We start from the raw sequence: 17,620 nt of genomic DNA, 5'->3' as shown, positions 1-17,620 counted from the left end.
TCTTTGTGTGGAATGTTGGTGTAGAGGGTTTCTACATCCATAGTGGCCAGGATGGTGTTATCAGGAAGATCACCAATGGATTGTAGTTTCCCCAGGAAGTCAGTGGTGTCTTGAAGGTAGCTGGGAGTGCTGGTAGCGTAGGGCCTGAGGAGGGAGTCTACATAGCCAGACAATCCTGCTGTCAGGGTGCCAATGCCTGAGATGATGGGGCGCCCAGGATTTCCAGGTTTATGGATCTTGGGTAGTAGGTAGAATATCCCAGGTCGGGGTTCCAGGGGTGTGTCTCTGCGGATTTGATCTTGTGCTTTTTCAGGGAGTTTCTTGAGCAAATGCTGTAGTTTCTTTTGGTAACTCTCAGTGGGATCAGAGGATAATGGCTTGTAGAAAGTCGTGTTGGAGAGCTGCTGAGCAGCCTCTTGTTCATATTCCGACCTATTCATGATGACGACAGCACCTCCTTTGTCAGCCTTTTTGATTATGATGTCAGAGCTGTTTCTGAGGCTGTGGATGGCATTGTGTCCCGCACGGCTGAGGTTGTGGGGCAAGTGATGCTGCTTTTCCACAATTTCAGCCCGTGCACGTCGGCAGAAGCACTCTATGTAGAAATCCAGTCTGCTGTCTCGACCTTCAGGAGGAGTCCACCTAGAATCCTTCTTTTTGTAGTGTCGGTAGGGAGGTCTCTGTGGATTAGTATGTTGTTCAGAGGTGTGTTGGAAATATTCTTTGAGTCGGAGACGTCGAAAATAGGACTCTAGGTCACCACAGAACTGTATCATGTTCGTGGGGGTGGAGGGGCAGAAGGAGAGGCCCCGAGATAGGACAGCTGCTTCTGCTGGGCTAAGAGTATAGTTGGATAGGTTAACAATATTGCTGGGTGGGTTGAGAGAACCATTGCTGTGGCCCCTTGTGGCATGTAGTAGTTTAGAAAGTTTAATGTCCTTTTTCTTTTGTAGAGAAGCAAAGTGTGTGTTGTAAATGGCTTGTCTAGTTTTAGTAAAGTCCAGCCACGAGGAAGTTTGTGTGGAAGGTTGGTTTTTTATGAGAGTATCCATTTTTGAGAGCTCATTCTTTATCTTTCCCTGTTTGCTGTAGAGGATGTTGATCAGGTGGTTCCGCAGTTTCTTTGAGAGCGTGTGGCACAAGCTGTCAGCATAGTCTGTGTGGTATGTAGATTGTAATGGATTTTTTACCTTCAGTCCTTTTGGTACGATGTCACCTTCAGCCCCCAACTAAAACCCCTCCAACGCATTATTAAGGATCTACAACCTATCCTGAAGGATGACCCAACACTCTCATAAATCTTGGGAGACAGGCCAGTCCTTGCCTACAGACAGCCCCCCCCCCCCAACCTGAAGCGAATACTCACCAGCAACCACATACCACACAACAGAACCACTAACCCAGGAACCTATCCTTGCAACAAAGCCCGTTGCCAACTGTGCCCACATATCTATTCGGGGACACCATCACAGGGCCTAATAACATCAGCCACACTATCAGAGACTCATTCACCTGCACATCCACCAATGTGATATATGCCATCATGTGCCAGCAATGGCCCTCTGCCATGTACATTGGTCAAACTGGACAGTCTCTACGTAATAAATGGACACAAATCAGATGTCAAGAATTATAACATTCATAAACCAGTCGGAGAACACTTCAATCTCTCTGGTCACGCGATTACAGACATGAAAGTTGCAATATTACAACAGAAAAACTTCAAAACCAGACTCCAGCGAGAGATTGTTGAATTGGAATTCATTTGCAAATTGGATACAATTAACTTTGGCTTGAATAGAGACTGGGAGTGGCTAAGTCATTATGCAAGGTAACCTATTTCCCCTTGTTTCCCGCCCCAGCCTTCTTGTTAAACCCTGGATTTGTGCTGGAAATGGCCCACCTTGATTATCATACACATTGTAAGGAGAGTGATCACTTTAGATAAGGTATTACCAGCAGGAGAGTGGGGTGGGGGGAGAGAAAACCTTTTGTAGTGGTAAACACCCATTTTTTCATGGTTTGTGTGTATAAAAAGATCTTTTGTACTTTCCACAGTATGCATCCAAAGAAGTGAGCTGTAGCTCACGAAAGCTTATGCTCAAATAAATTGGTTAGTCTCTAAGGTGCCACAAGTACTCCTTTTCTCATTGTAATCCAGTGGCTGGTCAGGTTTTAAGATAGACGGTAAAAAAAAAAAAAAGCTGTGGCAAAACTTTTTCCAGCCCCAAAAAAGGCTGTTTTGCGAAAGCGGAAGTGTTTTGCGGAAATGTCTTGGTTTCGACAAAAATGTTGTAGAGATGGGTGCACGTGTGTGCACACCTCTCTAACCCAGTGATCAGGGCACCAGCCCCAATGCAGGTTCAAGTCCCTTTTCTGAATCACGGAGAATAGGGATGCTGTGTAATGATGTAGGAACAAGAAGAAAAACACTGGGTCTCCCATATTCCAGGCTGGCGCCCTCCCCAGCAGGCTACACTCAGAGATTCTCTCTCTCATCTCACAAAAGCGTTGGCAAGGTCCCCTTTCATTCCCACGTGAAACAAGAAACAAGTGTCCAAACCTCAACATTTTCACAACACAATTGGGCTCTGGGCCTGCCTAGTTTTAACCCATCTGGGACTGTGAGGGTGGATGAGGCACTAGGGGCTGCTGTGGTGAGGGAGGAAAGTAATTCTGGCAGGCAGCCACTGAAGACTAGGGCTGAATTCAGAAATGGACCAGGCAATAACTAAGGCGCTTTAAGAACATGCTGGGGCCCTAATATACAATTTTTAGCAACATTCCTGCATTAAGAAAAAACCTGAAGGATGATGAAACAAGGAACAAAGGTGTTTTGAGCACCTTTGTCCTAGAGCATGTAGGGTCAAATTCACAGCGGGCAGACTTGATTGAAGGTTGTGACAACTTATGCCAGTCTGGCGTGTAAAATGTAATTTTGAAAGCTTTGATTCAGTATCGAAAGTTCAGTCTTTCCAATGGGACATTAAGCCAAGGTCCTGAGCTATTTGGGGCCATGGAAGAGCCCAAGATGGTCTTCTCAAGAGTGAGTATATCCGGGTTAAACACCCATATGGATAATTCCATCCCTCCTCCTCACATTCCCAGGTTGCTTTCATCAGACACAGTGTTTTTTCTTCTTGTCCTTAAACCACTGTCTAGCCTTACTAGCATGTTTATAATGGCTTCTATGCTCCGCCCCGAGGGTGCTGAAATCCATGTACTATTACTTAGCACTTATAAAGCACTTTCCCCAAAGCGCTCTGTAAATATCAGCATTTGTGTGATTTATCCCCATTTTACACACAAAGAAATGGAGAATTTAAGTGATTTCCCTGATGTGAGGTTTGAAGGGGACTAGAACCTGGATCTGAGGGATGCAGACAGCCCTGCTACCCAACTGCTGTGAGAGGATCATATGGCATTATTACGCAGACCCTGTGAAGATAAACACCAGGAAGTACCATCTTGGAAGGCTGGACTCACAGCTTCCCTCATGGCCCCTGACTGGTGCAAGTGCCCTATTTAAGCCCAGGAGTCGTTTGTGTCACAATATGGGACCTGCTTCTTGGCTTGCTCTTGGACGCCTGACACTGGCTCTGACCCTTGACTCTGACCTTCAGCGCTGTTCCTGGCCTCTGATCGTGACTGCTCTGATCACTAGGCCTGAGCGCCCAAGCCCCAGTCGTGACACCCAAGGCCACAGGAGAAACAGGTGTCAGCATCGGGATTTAGGACCCGGTAGCCCCTGGCTCCCAGCCCTGCCCTCAGATCAGGAGCCCATACTGCTCTGATCACTAGGCCTGAGCGCCCAAGCCCCAGTCGTGACACCCAAGGCCACAGGAGAAACAGGTGTCAGCATCGGGATTTAGGACCCGGTAGTCCCTGGCTCCCAGCCCTGCCCTCAGATCAGGAGCCCATGCTGCCTCTAGTGTATTTCGTAAAGCACTCTGTGAAAGACTCTCTAACAATCAATACACTCTAATGATCATTTTTGCTCTGTGGCCCAGGGTTGCTGCATTTAAATGCAGGAAACTCACTCACCTTGTGAAGGTCCTCATGGCCCTGAGGTTTCAGAGCCTCCGAAGAGTTATTTCCGGAGCCTCTCGACAGTCCCGCAGGAGCTGAAATGGAGAAGATGGTTAAAAACCAAAAGGATCAGCGAAGAGCTGGATGGATGCTTGTGCAGCACTTCAGACTTGTAAATCGCTACTTCCCAGCGAATGCTGCGGCACCGCCTAATGTGTTCATTACAAATGTTTTGCTGTTTCCATTGAGACACCTTCTCTCAGATCTCTGGGGTCCTGAGACAGGAGTAAGAGCACTCAGATACCACAGGGATGAGTTGCAAGACAGATTAGAGGAGAATCAAGAGAGAAAATGATCCCCCATTTCTGGACTTGTCATAAAAAGCTTAAATGTTTCCCCGCCCCCGCTCTAGTTTCCCCTAGCGCACAGTACCTCTTGGGAGGTTCTTTAGCCACAAAGCATTCGATTTGCCTTTTTTCCCCCTAGCTAGCTGTGCTCTCGGGGGCTGTGTGTCTGAGTGCATGATGTGCTTTGACTTTCTAGCTCCCCCGCTCCTGCTGGGGGATGGCTGCCTGGCATGCATAGCACAATGTGGGTTTTTTTATGTTTCACTTGTCATTCTGTTCTTCCTTTGGGTTCCCTTCTTCCCCACCCTGCCCCTTTCCTTGCGTGGGATTTGTGTCTGCTCTCCCAGGCGGTGTGACGAGGCCCTCCTAACACAGCCAGCGAGAGCACCCCGGATGTCCTTGCTGGGTCGCTGACTGGGCACAGCCTCCGATAATTCTCTGAGGAGGCAGTTTTCCCGCATTGCTTGGTGAGTCACTCTCTCCTGCCTGCGATGTCCTGATTCAGTCGCTTCCATGCTGTGCTCATGTCCAGCCCCAGGGGAGAAAAACCATCTCTTCCGTCCAGTGTCTTACACTTCAGAACCTCCAGCTGTGCCCGCCTCCGCAGGCTAGATCCAAAAGCTGGAAAGGGAGCTCCTTTTTCTTGGCCAGTTTGGATACAGCCCCAAAATGGCACAACTTCTCTCTCAAGCCCACTGATCTTGCCAGATCTCTACCGCTGGTGACTGCGCCTATCCCACAAGAACAAGCCGGGGGGGGGGGGTGAGATTTCTGCCATTTGGGGCCACAGTCTGGTGAGACAAGCTCATGAGATTGTGGCCCCATCAGATCAGAACCTGCTCCGGGCACTGCGTGAGACCCTGGAACCTGAACTCCGGCTCCCCCTGCTCAGCCAAATCACACTCAAATCTGCCATCCTCTGCCCATTTAGAGCTGCTTATTTCTGTACACTTTGCTCCACACTCCAGCTGTTAAGAGGCAGCTTCTTCATCCCCACTCTGATGACAAGTGACTGCTCCTTGAACGCCAGCCACTGCCGCACGTTAGCCCCCACTTATATTCACTCTCATTAGACCCAATCAGACCCTGATTCCCTGGGGTGGCTGGTGTTGCTAGGGGCAGCACGGAAGTCCCCAGATTCTGATGCTGAATTTGGCGTCATCATCTGGCGCCTCGATTACCGCAGCATCCTTCTCTCTGGCCTGGAGGAATGTGATCCTGTCCCCTCATAGCCCCTCATAGCTGCTGCTGCATTTCCTTCACCCATCGCTTTGCCCCCTCTTTGAGCCCCTCTGCGGGCTCCCCTTTCTCTGTCACATCGAATGTAAGCACCTTGTCTTCCCTTCCAAGGCCCTTCACAGTCAGTCCCCAACCTCCCCCATCAGATGTGGATGCTCACCTCTGATTGGCCCACCTCAACCTCCACTGCCCACTGGTTATATTTGCAAACACACACCTTTGTGCTTTTCTCCCCTGCTGCCCCTCATGCTAGGGAGGAACTCCTTCCTGACCCCTACAGCAACCAGTTTATGCCCTGAAGCATGAAGTTGATTGCCTTTATCTTAGCTTGAATAACTACTCACATTATTGGTCAGAAAGTTTCCCAATCCTGAGTGTCTAATTCCGACCACCTGCACTGGTGAATTATACACACCAATCACACACCAATGTGAGACTGAATTCCCTTTGAAGATTTCTCCAATTAAAAGAGCAAGGTCCAAACAGAGAACACCCATCCAGATCCATGTTTGCAGCTCAAACCTCTCTATTACAGATGGAATCTGAACAGCAAACCCAAAATGGGGGTTACTTCCCTGTAAACGGGGAGTTCTCAAGATGTGTGGTCCCTGTCTGTATTCCACATGTGGGGTGCGCCGGTGCACCATGTGCCTGAATCCAGAGATTCTTAGTGAGCAACAGCACATGTGCGGGCCAATGGACGCTGCTCTCCCCATGCCCTTGGTGTGGAGCACAAGATGTACAGTTCCTCTTCTTACTGCGAATCAGGTCAGGCTTGACAAAGCCCTGGCTGGGATAATTTAGTTGGGGATTGGTCCTGCTTTGAGCAGGGGGTTGGACTAGATGACCTCCTGAGGTCCCTTCCAACCCTGATATTCTATGATTCTATGAATCAGATAAGATCCGAAGCAGAGGGGAAGGAGGGCAGGTAGTGGAACACAGAAAGTGATCACACATCTCCATGAACTTCCAGTTACAAGTAAGCAACCTCCATTTCTTCTTCGAGTGCTGGTCCGGGTGTGTGTTCCATGTGTGGGTGACCGACCACCAGTATTCAGACCGGAGGAGGGTGTGAGGATGTAGTCAGTAAAAATGACTGAAGCATGGTAGTCCCTATGTATGCAGTGGAGTCCTGAACTAGCATGCAATGTTTTGTGACTGGAGGTCCAGGTAGCTGCTCTGTGTATGTCCAGTACCGAGACCTCCTGGAGAGACGCTGTGGAAACAAGAGATGTGTGTTCTCGCAGAATGGGTCCTTACCCATTCCGGGAGAGGGATACGCGCTAATTGGTAGCAAGTGATAATGCAATCAGACATCCCTTTAGAGATTTTCCGAGAAGATATTGCTCATCCTCATGACCTTTCTGCTATCACGACAAATCTTGGTAATTTTCCAATTGGTTTGGTCCTTTGCAGGTAGAATGCCAGGGCTCATCAGGGAATGAAGTCCTGTCTCGTCAGTGAAAGCATGGGGTTGCGGAAAGAGAACCAGTAAATGGATCAGTTGGTTGACGTGGAATTCAGAAATTTCTTAGGGAGCAATTTAGGATGAAGGCGAAGGGAGACCTTTTCCTTGTGAAAGATGGCATTTGGTGAGTTGGCCGTGAGTGCTCCCATCTTGCTCACCTTCCTGGGCAAAGTAATAGCAACTAAAAATATGACCTTCATGGAAAGGTGGGACATAGAGCAGGTGGCTAAAGGTTCAAATGGTGGTCTGGTGAGTAGAATAGTGGTTGGCATCATCAAAGGCAAGTGTTTCTTGACCAAGGCATCAAAAATAGCTCTTAGCAGATGGGTAGCACTTGGTGGAGGTCGTAGCAGCAGAGGGGGCTGAAAATTGAGGTCTTTGAAGTATGTTGCTTGGCTCTGGTGGTAGAATAGTTATGAAGTGGGTGGTCTTGGCCTGTGCACCTGCTCTGGTGTTTCCTCTTTGGGACCGGGGTGTAAATTCCCAGGGAGCGGAGGGTCGATCTCAAGTCTATGCCATGTCCAAGCCAGAACCGGCAGCCGTGTGGGCGTACATCAGGAAAGCCTGGCCAACACTATCATCCGGCATGCCACCTCCCAGCAGGGGCTCCAGTTCTTTGCATTAAGAAAAGGACAGAATACTACACCTTGGCATAGACTATTGGGCCTGAAACCAGGTGACTGTTTGAAACCAGTGTGCCCTGCCCTTAATCTTGGGGGTTACAAGAGCGCGTGTGATTGGTCAGAATTTTCACCAAACTGGATCTCTGCTGTGCTTCTAACCTATTGTGCATCAGGGCAGGAGACGAATGGGAAACCGCCTTTTGAACCCACGATGGGCACTTTGAACATTTGGTAGCACTTGGATAACTGATGTACAGAGCTGTTAACTTTGAATTCTGCTCCCTGTGGGACTGCATCTTTGTGTTTCTAGGAGTCTGCTGTTTTGTGATGCCGTGGCCATTTTGTGACGTCAGAGCTGGGGCAGCACGTGAGATGCACACCTTGCTTTTTCCCGCAGACCTGACTGACGCTCTGCCTTGTTTTGATGCGTCCCCTAATTAAGCTGATCGTACTTTCAAAATCATAAACTGGGACAATTTCTGTGGGGACAATTTCTGTGGTGACATTTTTAGGGGTATGAAATGCTTGTACAAGAGCCAAGAGTGCACTGTTTAAAAATTTCCAGTAACTCAGGCTTGGTCCACACCTAAAACACAGGTGCACCGGGCTACGGTGCTCAGGGCTGTGAAAAATTTTGTGCCCTCTGCAATGTAGTTAAGTTGACTGAACCCCATTCGTCTCTCGACCTAGCTACTCCCTTTCAAGGCAGTGGATTTACTACAGCAATGGAAAAACCCCTTCTGGCGCTGTCGTAAGTGTCTACACTACAACGGTGTAGCTGCGATGCTGTAGCCGTGCCCTGTATCCCCTGTAGTGTAGACATACCTCAGTGAGTCTATCATGAAAAACTGAACCAGGGTCATTGACACTCACTCCTCTGAGCAAAGGAACAGCTTTGACAGTGGGCTGGTCTACACTTGAAGCGCTACGTCGGCGCAGCTGCACCGATGCCGCTTTGCCCCTGTAGTGCGTCTGGTGAAGATGCTCTATGCGGACAGGAGGGAGCTCTCCTGCCGGCATGATAAATCCACCTCCGCGAGAGAAGGGAGTGATGTCGGCAGGAGAAGCTCTCCCATCGACATAGCGCTCTGCATTCCTGCACTTAGGCCGCTGTAACTGACCTTGCTCAGGAGGGTGGCTTATTCACAGCCGTGAGCGACATAAGTTATACCAAAGTAGGCAGTACCACAGACCTGGCCAGTCTCTCTGCTCGACTTCTCACTCTAGCAGACCAAATGCTCCTGCCTCCACTTGACGGTTCATTCCCCATAGCATGTGGAACCCTTCTGCCACGTGCAGTCGGCAGCAGCAAGGGCCACGTTCAGGTGTAGGGCTTCCTCTTGACAACGCAGAACAAAACCGGCTGAAGCTCTCACCCAGCAACGGGAAACGTAACACTACCCTGGGTGCCGCTAAGGGGCCACATTACCCCACTCGCAAGCTGTCCATAACAAACGAGAACTTTTACTAAAAAAGGAACGGGAACCAACCACAACCATCTTTAAACGCATGGGAGCATAAGCAAACTCCCCCTCCCCCCAGAGCACACTGGGCCGTGTCCTTCGCCTCAGTTTCTCCCCCTGCGGTGTCAAAATCCGACAAACAAGTGGCATTTTAACACACCCCTCCTCCCCTCCCCCTCCATTGCCCCCCACTCACAGCCGCTGCCCTTGGTCAGCGAAGGCCCAGAGTTCAGAGGTGCATTCGTGTGAGTTCACCTCCCACCTCAGGGCTGGGGAGGGGGAAGGCATCGAACACTGCCTCAGCGGCTGCTTGCACTGCTGCAGCTGGCCCCCATTGGTCGCTGTTCCCTCTTTCGCGGCCCCGGGCCGTCGTGCCATCGGTCACACCGCCGCCATTGCGCTGCTGTGTCTCTGCAGCCACCTGCGGCTTTGCTGTGGGCGCTGCAAGGCAACCCCTTGAGGTCCCACCACTGACCCAGCGCTCCGTGATTTCAGCAGAACCTCACTGTTAGGGCAGGCTGGGCAGCCTCCTCCGCTGAGACACACGGCAGGTCTAAGGCCTAGCACTGAGGTCTGGCCTACCGGTATAACCGTGTCCCTCAGGGTAAAAAATCCACACCCCTGAGTGACGTAGTTACACTGATCTAACCCCCAGGTGCATACAGCGCTATATTGGCGGGAGAGCTTCTGGGACATCCTGGAATAATCTGGTAACTCTCCTGGTAAACCCAGGATTTAGAGGCACTTCCCCCCTCAGCTGAAGTAAAAGCTCTTCACAGCTGAAAGTACATGGTTGTCTCTTTACATGTGGAAAATCACCCCCACCACTAGGCCCCATGGCCTCCCTTTCAACTAGCGCTTATTTATTACAAGGGCCCTTCCCCTAAACCACTTTTATTGAATTATAAACAAACATTCTGATGATTTATTCCGACTGAAGGGCTGGACGAAGGGAAGTGGGAGAGTGAACTTCCTGGCTCGGGAAAGGGTAGAAGAGCATACTCTTCTGGCCGGCAAATGGGGCAGCTGCCTCAGCTTTATGGGATGAGGAGTTGCTCAAGTCTGCGTGTTTAAGTCAAGTATCAAATGAATTCCAGTTTCACTCATTGCCATTTATTCTGCTTGACTTTTACGACCGGCGCTTGCTTTCCTTTATCTGATTTCCACTGCAGACACTCAGGACTGGTCCAGTGGTTTAATGGATTCTAAGGGGAAGTGTTAATGTACCGAAAAATAGAGTGGAAGTGCGGGAGGACAACCACAGGACTGATAAACGCAGCACAGACCCTCAACTCCTGCACGGTCGGCCGTTCAAATCCAGCCCAGGATCTTAGAATGGGGCACCAGGCTGGCAATGCTTAGTCTAAGCCCTGATTCAGCATGTGCTTAAGTCCCATCGCTTAGACGGTTTGCTCTCTGGGGCAGAGACTGTCTTTTTGTTCTGTGTTTGTACAGCGTCTAGCGCCACAGAGTCCTGGTTCATAACCAGGGCTCCGAGATGCTATCAGGGTACAAACAACAGGTGATAATTGAAGTTAATTCTTAAAGTTGAGCATGTGTTTAAGCGCTTTTGTTAATAGGGGCCCTAGGTTCTTAGTAGAAAAATGTCCAAATCAAAAAACCATCACAACTAACAATTTCAGCAGACACACCAAGTAGTGAATGAGTTTTCCCAGTGAGTAGCTATGGAAAATACAACCAAGGGTATAGATGCATGAGATTAGAATGAGTTTTGATTAAATATCTACAGGCATTTCTAGGCCCTCTCTGGAAATGTATACAGGAAAGACAATATCCAGGTGCTAATCAAGACCAGGTAACTGTCATTCAAGTGAAGGGAGTATCAAATGCAAATGCCACTTGTAAAGTCCGAGAGAAGTTGGACTCAGCCTTGAGTTTTATTGTTAGACTTGGAATATTATAGTTTGCTTTTTACTGCAGTTGGAGTTGGAGCAGCTGCTGCAGTTAGGGTTGAATTGCCACTTCTGTTATAAACCCCCTTGGTGAACTGCTGATAAAAACATTGACAAACTTTTCGAAAGTTTCCCCTAACTCCAGTCAGCTGCCTTTAATCTTGGTTTTTTTGAAAGGAGCCCAGCCCTTGGTACATATGCTCTGATTAGGTGTTTTATATACATAATGGATTAACCGATTTGTCAAGCTGGACTGGATTTGCAGAGCTCACTGAGATCTACGGGACGAGCCCTGTTTGAAGGAAATGGATTAATTAATTTTGCGTTTCTGTACATTTTGAAAACACGTAAAACATGGGGTGGAGGATCTGCTGTTCCTTTGCTCTATGGACTCGTAGAACATTGGGGAGATAAAGTCCAGCAGACACAAACAAGCGCTTTCAGAGGCTTGGGGCAGTGCTATGCAACGCAAGGAGGTGGTGGTGGATCCCTACAGCTGCTAGACTTAGACTGGGAGCCCAGAACTCCTCAGTTCTGTCCCCAGCTCAGTCACTGACTATTAGTCTGTGGGTCAGATTCCGCTGTCAATTATCTCTAGGTGCAAGTCCAAGGTAACTCCCTCAGCTTCAATAGAAGCCATTTGCCACTTAGCACCTCTGAGGTTGGCATTTCAAAGTGGCCTACGGGTGCCCCGCTGCCATGGAATGTCAGTGGGATACAGGCACCTCACTCCCTCTGAAAGTCCCTAGCCAGGCCTCATCTATTCAATGGACTCTCCATTCCCCGCCTATCCCCTAAACCAGGATGCTCCCCAGGCAAGTCACAACCACTCTGGGTCTCATTGTTCCTTTACAAATGGGGATAATCCTTCTGTCCCTTCCAGGGGCTCCCACCCTCTTCCCATTTTGTTCATCTCACAGCTGGTAATCCACGGACTGCCCCCCTCGCTGCTGTGCACAGAGCAGGGAGAAGGGCAGGGGATTCTCAGGTTACATAAGCTGAGAAGACAAGGAAGGACTGGGAGGGAGACTTTGGAGGGAGCTGCAAACTGAACTTACTTTTTAACCCTTTGGTATTGGCACACGTAGAACTCCTGTGTCAGTGCTGACTCACTGGGTCTTTAGCATGATGCCTCCGGAAACACCAATACATTAAGCCTAAGACTGTGAGTCTGTCACGGAGCTCGCGGAAGTCATGGATTCTGTGATTTTCCGCGACCTGCGTGAAATTTCGCAGCTGCAGCGGCCTGTGTAGCTGACCCAGGGACCGCCCGAACAGTGGCTGGTGTCACTGACCCCGGGGCCCCCCCAGAGCAGCGGGGGCCCCGGAGGCAGCTAAGATTTAGTCAGGGGTGTTTATGGCAGGTCACGGGCCGTGAATTTTTGTTCATTGACCGTGACCTGTCCAGGACTTTTACTAAAAATACCCGTGACTAAATCTTAGCCTTAAATGAAGACCAATGCAAGTGCAAGTACAAATACAATTTGATGGCAGCATATTCACCGTCCCTGCTCCAGAGCGGTCACAGGCTAACTAGGAGAGGGAGACGAAGCGCGGTACGGGTAACTGCAATGGGGCGCACTCACATCTCACGAGCACCTCCTGTTGGCTGGGTGCGAACCTGCACTCTCTCTGCTCATGGTGCTTCCTGTCCGCTGTTGTCCTCGTCAGGTGGGTCTTCTCTGGCTATGTCACACAGTTAATACGCATGAAGGAACCCCTTCCACGGTAACACTGGCCAACGAACAGTTGGCCCTCTCTGGGGTCTTCGGCCCCGTTTCTAGGCCTGTTTAAATTCTAGCCCCTTTCTCGGGCTTTTAGTGCTGAGTCTTCGTCCCTCCTTGGAGCTTAGGCCCTTCCCTGGTGGCTGCCCACTACTCGGGGTCCCAGCTACTTGCTGCTTTCTTTAATATTTGCTTCTACTTTCCCTGGGCCACTTCCGACTTAGTCCCACCACCTCCTTGGGTTCTCCGTCTGTTCCTGTCTGAGCAGGGTCTCTCCCAGGCCTTGCCTGGAGCATTTCTCTGTCTTCCACTCCTCCTTCCCCTTTTTGGTCTCAGCCAACTGCCCTGCTCATCAGACCCTGGAGCTCCTTTTAACTGAGCCAGCTGGACTCTGATTGGCTGCTTCCCTGCAGCCTTTCTAGGCAGGCCTGAAGGACCCACCTTTACTGCTCCTTTTCTGGGACTGGGAGGACCATGAGGCCTCCAGCAGGGGGCCTCAAATAGCCCAGTACTCCCTGTCACAGTAACACAGGCACAGGGAGGTTAAGTATCTCTCTAAGGTCTGAGAATCCCATCACCATAGTATCCAAGCACCTCAAAGTCTTTAATATACCTACCTTCCCCACAGTGGGGTGTGGCAGTGCTGTTATCCCCATTGCACAGGCAGGGAACTGAGGCCCAGGGATGAAGTGACTTGCCGAAGATCACACAGGAAGTGTCTGGTGGAGCAGGGACTTGAATCAGGGTTTCGCAAGCCCTAGGTTAGTGCCCTACCCTCTGGACCATCCTTCCTCTGCAGTGTGTCTTTCCCAAGGCCACTCAGTGGCCAAGCCAGGAAACAGACCACAGCATCCCTGACTGCGAGCCCAGTGCCCCATCAGGCCGCCCTGCCACTCTCTGTTAATAACCAGGCCACCGAGTTAAGTGCTTAATGTGACCCAGCCGCCTAACTTTAACCACCCAGTTTTTAAAACCTTCCCCTGTCAGATGTGTGAAAGCTGATGAGCTGCTGGGGATGCAGCAGGAAACTGCTCACAAATGGGGTCATTAGACTCAGACACTTTTATTTTGGGTGGTTGTCCCTGTAAACAAGATTTCGCTTCCCAGCTGGGTTCACTTAAGAAAGGATTTTAAATACACCAGTAAATAATTTAAACAGCTCCTCTCTGAACACAGGAAAGGGAAAAAGAAAGCTCCATGCACTATTTAGCTTGACACTGTTCAGCTGTTTACTCTTTAATGAGCCTACTGCATGTTAACCGCGGGCAATCCCAACAGCTCACGTTCAAACCTTACCGCTTCACCTGTCTTCATGCAAAGGCCACAAAATGACACCTTGACAGGCAGTTCAAGGAGAGCAACTGCCTTGGTAACAGCATCTGTAACCACTCAGCCTAAGCGAACGACACAAGGCTAATCAACTTGCAAGCTTCAGGACATAAGCGGATCTTTGCAGGGGTCAGGAAGGAATTGTTTTCACCTATGTACAGTATTTTAGAATTGGTCAGGTGCATTGCTGGTTTCTGCCTTCCTCGGAAGACTGAATCTGTGGCCACTCAAAAGCCCGGGTCTCATCTGGCATGGCAGAAGGTAACGTACCAAACAATGGTCCGATCACTTGGGATCTAGAGGCCCGAACCAAGATCAGAGCTCCATTGTGCATACACATAGAGTTTACATTCTAAACAGACTGGACAGACAAGGGCAGGAGGGGAAACAGAGACACATAGAGGGGCAAGTGACTGGCCCAAGGTCTCCGAGCGGGTCAGCGGCACAGCCAGGAACAGCGTCCCGACTCCCAGTCCAGATCACGTCACGAGACCTGCTTATGGCAGTCAGCCTGCCTGGCGTGCTCACGTGTGTCTCTCTTTTTCGCAGAAGAGCCTCAACGTGAATTTTTTTCTTTGGCTTTAAAATTTCTGACTTTTTTGGGGCCGTACATTTTACTTTTCAAATTAAAAAAAAAAAGCCCAGTGAAAAGACCGAGCTCTGCGGCACGCAAGGCAGGTTCTTAACGATGCGAGGTTAAGCACTATGGCTGGTGGAAAGGTGCCAGTTCACTCATTAGCTCGCCTGGACAAAGAGCCTCTGAAACTGAGTGGCAGCCCTAGGATATGGTGACCAGACAGCAAGTGTGAAAAATCGGGACGGGGGTGGGGGGTAATAAGTGCCTATATAAGAAAAAGCCCCCAAAATCAGGACTGTCCCTATAAAATCGGGACATCTGGTCACTCTACCCTAGGATGATCAGGGTCCACCCCTATTGCCGCTTTCCTCCCCCCGACACCACTAGCTGCCCATCTGCCACTTGATTTCCCTTTGGGAAACTAGCTCTTGAGAGAGGTAATTCTAATGCAACTAGCAAGGTGCAAAATACAGCCAGAAATCCCAGTGCACCATCTTCCCGCTGTGCAGAGCCCTGCAGCTCAGAGCTATCTCTGCTGTATTGCAGTAAGATGATTAAAAGCAATAATTATAGTAGCAAAAATACAGCCCAAGATAATTACACTCCAGGTCCGGGAGCTTCTTGTGCATTTCTTACAAAAGCACTATGCTGCCTCTGTGACTTACTGCAACCTGGCAAGGAGAAGCAATTTCCTCCTGAGTGTTCCTGATGGCCCCTGCACCTAAACATTGCCCGAGGATGCCCAAGGACAGCCCAGAGAAGCCTGAACTTATCACAAGCCTGAACGTGTGATGATCTGCAATTGAGAATGTGTGGGCACCTGCCCTGCTCAACAAGGGTGTAAGCGTGTCGGTTTTTGTGTTGCCAATGCCAGTGTTGTGCACATGGGCACCTGCATTCTTGTGTGTTCCTAGCAGCATGTGTCCTCCCCTCCCCCTTCACAGTGTTCTGGTGCCTGCCCCAGTTCTAGCTAAATCAGATGCTCAGAGATTCAACGTTCAAGCCAAAATCCCATGCAGAGCCGGCATCATTAGAGGACGCTGTCAGGCTGATTGGGATGTCAGGGTTCTGAGCACAGCACGTGGTGCCACAGACCGTATGCTTGGCAACATCTCAGCAGGCATCAGAGGAGCGTTAGCCTGGATTTGCAGCCTTAGCTGTGAATCTCCCTGTTCTTGTGGGCTTGGCTTAAGGCATTAATGTTACTTGATCATGGCTTTTTTGTGGTTTAATCAGCACATGTGTGGGAAAAATTAGATGGAAAACTGGCCACAACCCCAGGCTCCTGGTGTCCCTAAGCCTCTGGCTTCCAGAAGCTGGGACTGGACAACTGGGGATGGATCACTTGATAATTGCCCTGTACTGTTCATTTCCCCTGAACCACCTGGCATTGGCCACTGTTAGAAGACAGGATACTGGGGTAGAGGGGACCATTGGTGTGACCCAGTATGGCCGTTCTTATGTTATGTTCTTAACCCTGAACGAGCAGCCATAGTTACTGGCCAGCATACTGGCCCAGCGGGGGGGAAGGATAGCTCAGTGGTTTGAGCATTGGCCTGCTAAACCCAGGGTTGTGAGCTCAATCCTTGAGGAGGCCATTTAGGGATCTGGGGCAAAAACTGGGGGATTGGTCCTGCTTTGAGCAGGGGGTTGGACTAGATGACCTCCTGAGGTCCCTTCCAACCCATGATTCTATGATACATGCAGCCCTATATTTCTGAGCAGACCTACGAACAACAGCAGTACAGGTGCTGCTAACGGCTCACAAGTAACCCTACAACAAACTGGTGCATGCTCTGCCCTGCACTCAGAAGCAACCCTACAATAACAAAGCCACGTGCACACAGTGTAGCACTGACTCCTCAATAAACAGCAAGAGGCCAACAGGTGGCAAACATGGTTGCTAATTCAAGCACAGGGTTATTTGACAGACAATATATCAAAGTTCTTAGAAGCTGGCTAGCAGGAGACCCATGAAGTCTGACTCATCAATGGCCAGTGGCCACTTGATCAGAGTTGAGAGAAACAGCCTCAAATTTTTAACCTGAACTGCAGATTATCCCCTTTTTAGGTCTGAAAAATAATTGCAGAAAGGATGAGCCCTGCACAGTTTACAGTTCCGAGTGGCTGTTTGCTTTTGGAAACAAGCTATTTTGTTTCAGGAAAAATCTTGATTTGCAGAGTTTGTCACCCCCAAAGCACTTATTTCAGTCTCACAGCCAGGCAATTCTCTAACTAAAATGTGAAAACTATAATCCTGCATAACTGAAATGCACCAGTCCTCATTTTACCAGATACACGGAAAGCATTTACCCCTCCTGTTTTCAGGGGATTAATACGTTTAACACCTCAGAATTACTTTAATTTAGCCCTGTCTGAGCTTCATTTAACAATCAATTGTATCCCCAGAACTAGATTAGCCTATTCAGATGATTTCAGAAGAAACAATTGCAATTCTTATCTCCTCTGGATTAACTACCATGAAATCTCCTTTGTTATCTGAAAATAATCAAACTCCCTGTCAGGGCCCATCTGTAAGAATCTGCACTGACCTTAACAGTGGGCTTCTGTTCCTCTGAGAGCCTGGTGTGAAGCTGGGCTCCTCTCCAGAAACATTAGCTGTGAGGCTTTTAGTTCTTTCTCTGCCTCTGCTGCTGTCTGTCGCAAAGGCTGGGGTTTCGGGTGGTCTCAGAGGAGCGAGGGGTTGCTGATTTAGACGTTGCACAGCTCTCTCGCTTTGCAAAGCCAGTGGCAATTCAGGGCCAAGTAGCATGCAGATCTTGAGAGCTGTGTGCAGGATTTACGAAAGAAGAGGTCAGAGTTGTGCCATTTCTGATGGCAGCCACGAGAGCCGCTAGTTTCTTCGCTGGCTCCACGCTGAAGTCTGAGGGTATGTCTACATTGCACA

At 49.5% G+C, this 17,620-nt stretch overlaps 1 long non-coding RNA gene across 1 annotated transcript in view; it reads right to left on the bottom strand.

Moving 5' to 3' along the window:
* The window catches only part of LOC119565197, a 31,265-nt gene extending 13,888 nt beyond the window's left edge, over nucleotides 1-17,377 (bottom strand). Inside the window, exons 1-2 of the long non-coding RNA XR_005223841.2 lie at nucleotides 17,265-17,377; nucleotides 4,045-4,124 (exon numbers count right to left, since the gene is read on the bottom strand). This is a non-coding gene — a long non-coding RNA (uncharacterized LOC119565197). The remainder of the gene's footprint in view (nucleotides 1-4,044; nucleotides 4,125-17,264) is intronic.
* Between the last annotated feature and the right edge of the window lie 243 nt (nucleotides 17,378-17,620).

This window comes from Chelonia mydas, chromosome 1 (genome assembly GCF_015237465.2).
Source record: "Chelonia mydas isolate rCheMyd1 chromosome 1, rCheMyd1.pri.v2, whole genome shotgun sequence".
In the NCBI taxonomy this organism is placed as follows: Eukaryota; Metazoa; Chordata; order Testudines; family Cheloniidae; genus Chelonia; species Chelonia mydas.
Note: the sequence above shows the minus strand (reverse complement) of the source record. Positions and strands in the feature narration are given on the sequence as shown.